This window comes from Pteropus alecto, unplaced genomic scaffold, assembly GCF_000325575.1.
Source record: "Pteropus alecto unplaced genomic scaffold, ASM32557v1 scaffold24, whole genome shotgun sequence".
NCBI classification, from domain to species: domain Eukaryota; kingdom Metazoa; phylum Chordata; class Mammalia; order Chiroptera; family Pteropodidae; genus Pteropus; species Pteropus alecto.
In genome coordinates this window covers 27,939,904-27,945,622 of record NW_006439192.1, presented here as the reverse complement: position 1 = coordinate 27,945,622, position 5,719 = coordinate 27,939,904, and the positions used below count along the sequence as shown (strand labels likewise).

The 5,719-nt window shown below is 36.1% G+C and overlaps 1 long non-coding RNA gene across 1 annotated transcript in view; it reads left to right on the top strand.

Annotated features, from left to right (window-relative positions):
* The window catches only part of LOC107195965, a 20,727-nt gene that overhangs the window by 2,603 nt on the left and 12,405 nt on the right, over positions 1-5,719 (top strand). The gene's annotated exons all lie outside the window — the stretch shown is intronic.

Genomic DNA, 5,719 nt, shown 5'->3' with positions numbered 1-5,719 from the left:
TCTTTACCATGGATTAATTTAACTGTGCCCTACTACATTTAAAATTCTTACATACAACTTAGGAACAGTCGAGTCAGTTAAAATCCTTGCATCCCCACACAGCTTTCTGTTGCACTACCAAAGAAGTATTAGAACTTCTGCAGATTTTTAAAAGAAGCTTCTTCCCCTGATCTTCCTCCACCTCCATAGTAGTCTTAAGATTGCCATTAAGAACAAATAAAATCTTTCTTAGATTTTCTATCTGGAGATAGAACTTTTTCAGCTTGAGGCCCTTTCAGTGATACCAGATTTTTCCTTTTCTCTTTTTTTTTTGGTATCCTCTAGTCCTTTAACTTTTTTCACCACAAGGTACCACACTATTTACATTTCTTTACCATCTAGCTTCTTGAAAAGGTAGTCCCCATTCGTTTTCTCTACTTCACCTCAGCTTCCTAGCACCTGGCTCTCTTCTACTACCACCACCAGCACTCCACTGAAATCACTCTTTCAAAGATCACCAGTGTCCGAATTGTCGATTCATTGCTTCTTTTCGGTCCTCACTTAACTTTTCTGGCAATTAACACAGTTATCCGCTTCCTCTTTCTCAAAACCTCCCTAGTATTTCAAAAATTCTTGGTCTCCTTGTTCTCCTCGTCCCTTCTGTTGCTTCATCAATTCCTGCATTAGTTCTTTCAGTCTCTACAATTCAGGTTTCGTAGAGCAGTACTACTCAAAGTGGTCTTTGGACCACTGCCAGTTTGCAAACTGCTTGTGTTTGATCCACAAAGAGATAAGTACAGATCCACAAAGAGATAAGTACAGAACTTAAGAATAAATGCTTAGCAGCATTTATTTTGATATTTCATCAATATCCAAGCACCTGATTGTTGGACACCTCTCATTAAAAGAGTATAGAACAGTTCAAGGGTTCTCCAACTTGTTTGGTGAGTTACAGGTAGCATGGCTGCGTCTTCATCATGTGCATAATGACAGGACCACATTATAAGGAAAGAAATTTTAAGGTTAGTTTGTCAACTGTGACCGAAAACTGAGTGAAAATCTGTGAAATTTATATTTATTTACTTTTGTAATGTTATTTTTATTAATTTAAATTTTAATCAAGCCTGTTTTTTGAAATTCATGGCTAAATTAAGGAAATAAAATATGTGTCATTTCTTTTTATTTAATCCTAAATTATAGATGACAAAATAAGCCTCACTGTCCTATTTTGTCAAGAAAAGACACGTCAGTAATGGGTTAGTAATAATAGTAGTAAACCAAATAATGACTAAAGAAGTGATTCCAAAGAATTAAAGACCTAAGTTTTTATACTAACTTAACTCAGAATTGTATTTACATATGAAATATTAAGAAACTAATTTTGAATTTGATGAAACATTTTGAATTTTTATTTTCCATGAAAATAAACTCCACACATAAGAAATTCATGGATATAGAATCCATTTCTCTCATCGAAGGATAATTTAAATGTAACTATAACCTAATAGAAATTTTTGGAACTGACTACTGATAAAGAGTTGAAAATGAATTTTAAAAATAAGGCATCGTTTGCTTTATTTTAGATAAAAATTAAAAATGAATATTCTGAGCTTGCTGAAATTTCTTTTAAATCTCTTCTTCCATTCCCTGAAACACACCTTTGAGAGGTCAATTTCTCTACTGTGAGTGTTGTTAAAGAAAACATAGAACATAGTTTAGCTTTAGTGCTAGTGACATTTGTCACCAATCCAATCTAAATTAGATAATTTAACAAGCAAAACGCAGTCATTTGTCATGTTAAAAACTTTAAATATTGACAAATTTAAAATACTAAATATTGGTTATAGTATTTAATATGGAAATTGCTACTTCATTACCAAGATTTTGTTTAGTTGTTATGACTGGAATGATCTTAACAAACTTAAGAGTATGTTAACAGTCCTCTGTATTAATCATCTGTATGTACACTTTCAGTGAACAAAATACAGTTTTTGTAGTTTTTTAATCTTGTGTTATTTTTTATTTTAATTATGTTTTCTGAAATGTAATTTATGTCTGTTAAAAATACTAAAAAGTAAGCTGTATGAGATGTGCCTTTTTTGTTTTCATTTTTCTAAGACTTTTAAATTTTTTATTTTCCAAAAGTATCAATTCATGAAAAATCAGAAATTAAAAAGAAAAGAGAGTTTCTTTACTGATAGTGTGAGATAGCAATGGCCAAAAAGATCTTCAACCTTCCTCTCTTCTTGCTCTATTTCATTACCATGATTTAAATCATCTCCCATATGTGTGTGCTCTTAGATCTTTCAGGAGTCAAGAAACAGAGACCTGCTCAGTTTACGTGAATTATTCAGTGTAAATAATTAGTTTGGTGGGAGGGGAGTGAAGAAGACAACAAAAAGAGTCCCTTCTGCTACACTCAGGGTCTCCTCCTTCCTGCCACTGCAAATGTTGTTGTTCTTTATTGCTTTATGCTGTTCTCTTGCCACAATGACCTTCTCTCCATACCACCCATTCACACTCTTTAGGAGAGAGCATATGATTGATTCTCCCAGTAAACTGTAATTTACATTAGCAGGACCAAATAACATAATTTGCAGGGCCCAGAGCAAAATGAAAATGCAGAGCCCCTAGTTCAAAAATTATTAAGATTTTCAAGATTGTGACAGGAGAACATTAAACCAAGCACAAAGTCCTTCTAACTGCGTGAGTCACAATCCCATAAAGTAAGCCTGTCCATGAGTGTAGGTCTATATCTGTTCTACTAACTAGGGTGTCCCCATGCCTAGCATGTGCCCATGGCTCTGAGCAATCAGCTGGGCTTGATACCAAGGGATAGTTTGATATTATACTACTATATTAGTTTCTCCTCCTTCCCTGCTCACTCCCTTTTGTTTTGACTCTTGTTTCTCTCAAACTGCACTCAGGCTCTATTTTCTAGAGAACCCAAGCCAAAAGACTTGGTACCAAGAGTGTCCTGTAGACACTCAGGATGGGGTATTGGAGTTGGGTTATTCACTAATCTCAGGGTGATAAAGACCCTTGGCATAGTAAGAAGGTAGTAAGTGGGGCCACACAGTGATATCATAATTACTAAGGCTTCCCACCCGTGTCCAGTTGGGATGTAGTGCCGGTAGAAGGTGGGGAAATAAAAGTGTGGTAGCCACGGTGCTTGAACAGTATGGGGAAATAATTTTAAGGATTCTGGATGGGATAGATTCTGTCAGTGGAACTGTATACCTTGCAAAAAAAAAAAAAATGATACCTCGGGACAGCCAACTGTCACCTTAAGGCACACTGAGAAAGCCAGAGGGCCTCTATTGGCAGTTTTTCCTTAAAGACTGATCTCCTATAGCCAAACTATGCTAAAAATCAGGCCCAGGATCTGATTGTAAGGGCAGCAGAGCTGAAAAAGCAACTAAATACATAGCCTTCCATTGTCTCCTATGTTCACATCTGGTTCCTGAAAGGGAAAAGAAACCTAAGACGTAGAATGGGACATTTGAGCAGATAAGCCTGACAATATTGAACCCCTAATTCTCCCCTGAACTTGTCAGGTACTGGAAAAAAAATAAGTGGCTCTTGGGAGGTGGGGTGCAGGTCAATTTTAAGTTACCAACATAATATCACCAAACTCAGAATTAAGAAGAGATATGCAGTTGGCTCCTGCAAGCTGATATGAGCCAGCTTTAACCCACAAGTGACCTGAAACTTCTCGCTGTCAAAAGCAGCACCTTGTCAGAGGAGAATAGTCTTCTTTTGCCTGTAAATCATGCAATGACTACTGAAGCAAGTGGCTCTCAAAAGAACTTGTGGCCATTTGCCAGGGTAACTACACTGGAAAAAAATACCCAGAATCCTCAAGAACTGTTAGATACAAGGTCTGAACTGACACGGATACCATCATTATTCTCCAGTTAGAATGGGGACCAATGGAGTTTTGGCTCAACCCCAAGTTACAGTGGATCTAACAGGTCTATGAACACATTCTACAAACACCTACGAAATGTATAATTAGGATAGATAATGTAAATGGGTGGCAAAATCCTCGAGTTAGTTCCTTGATCTGTGGAATAATAGCCATTACAAAAGGTTGGTCATATAGAGGTCCCTGAAACTATGACTGTTATCCCCAACCAAGATAGTAATTCAGAATCAAGACAGCATCTTAGGAAGAAGTGCAAAGATTTATACTACTATCAAAGATTTAAAGGACAGAGAGTTTGTGGTTTTCATTGTATCCCCATTCAATTCTCCTGTCTGATCCCTGCAAAAATGAGATCATGGCAGATGACAGTAGACACCATAAACTGAGCCAGGTGATAGCCCCAGTGGAAGCTGCCATGTGATATCTTCACTGGAGCAGATCAATATAGACTTTGGCAGTTGATATACAGGTTATTAATTGGTAAATGTGATTTTCTTGATTCCCATCAGTGGGAAGAATCAAAAGCACTATGCCTATATATACAAAGAATATGAGCAAACATTTACTTTCTATCCTCAGAGCTCTTTTAACTCTTCTGTCTTCTGTCCTGGTGAGCATGAAGGGGCAAGTACTCTAGATTAAAGTTTCTCAAGATATCTGTGGTGAAGGACCAGTTTTGTTTTTCAATCTATCTTAGAGCAAACTTTTAGAAAATTACTGAACTTGAACATTATATACATTGCTGTACATGCAGATCACCACATGAGTTTGACAATAACCAAAATGATCTATACTCTGTCTAATGAGATGAATCTTATTTTTTTTTAGATTTTTAAAATTTATCTATTTATCTATTTATTTATTTATTTTAATGGTGACATTGGTTAATGAAATCCAATAAGTTTCATCTGTACACTTTAACAGTAAGGCATATATATATTTACACTGTGTTCACTTTTCACAGTTAGATTTCTTTCTATCACCACATATTTGACCCCCTTCACCCCGTCTACCTCCCTCCTCCCCCACCTCCTTACCCTCTGGTAACCACTAGTCTATAGTCCATGTCCATCAGTCTCTGTTTGTCCTGTTCATTTGTAGCTTTTAAGTTTATAGCCCACATATAAGTGATATCATGTGATTTTCGACTTTTTCTGTCTCGGTTATTTCACTTAGCATGATTACCTCGAAGTCTATCCATGCTGTCGCAAATGGCAGTATTTCATCTCTTATGGCTGAGTAATATTTCATTACATATATGTACCACAGCTTTTTTATCGAATCATCTATTGTAGGACACTTTAGTTGCTTCCATGTCCCAGCCACTGTGAATAATGCTGCTATGAACATCGGTATGCAAATATCTTTTCGGATATATGTTTTTAAATCATTGGGGTAAATAACGAGTAGAGGGATTGCTGGGTCATATGGTAGATCACTTCTTAGTTTTCTGAGTAACCTCCATACTGTTTTCCATAGTGGCTGTACCAATTTGCAGTCCCACCAGCAGTATATGAGGGTTCGTTTCTCTCCGCATCCTCTCCAACATTTGTTATTACGTGTCCTGTTGATTATAGCTATTTTAACAGATGTGAGATGACATCTCATTGAGGTTTTGATTTGCATTACCTTAATAACTAGTGAAGTTAAGCATCTTTTTATATATTTGTTGGCCTTTTGTATGTCTTCTCAGGAGAAATGTCTGTTCAGGTTCTTTACCCATTTTTTGATTGGATCGTTTGTTTTTATCGTTGAGTTGTATGGTTTTTTTTTATTTTTTTTAAATTTTTTTTGGATTTTTTCCCCTTTTTT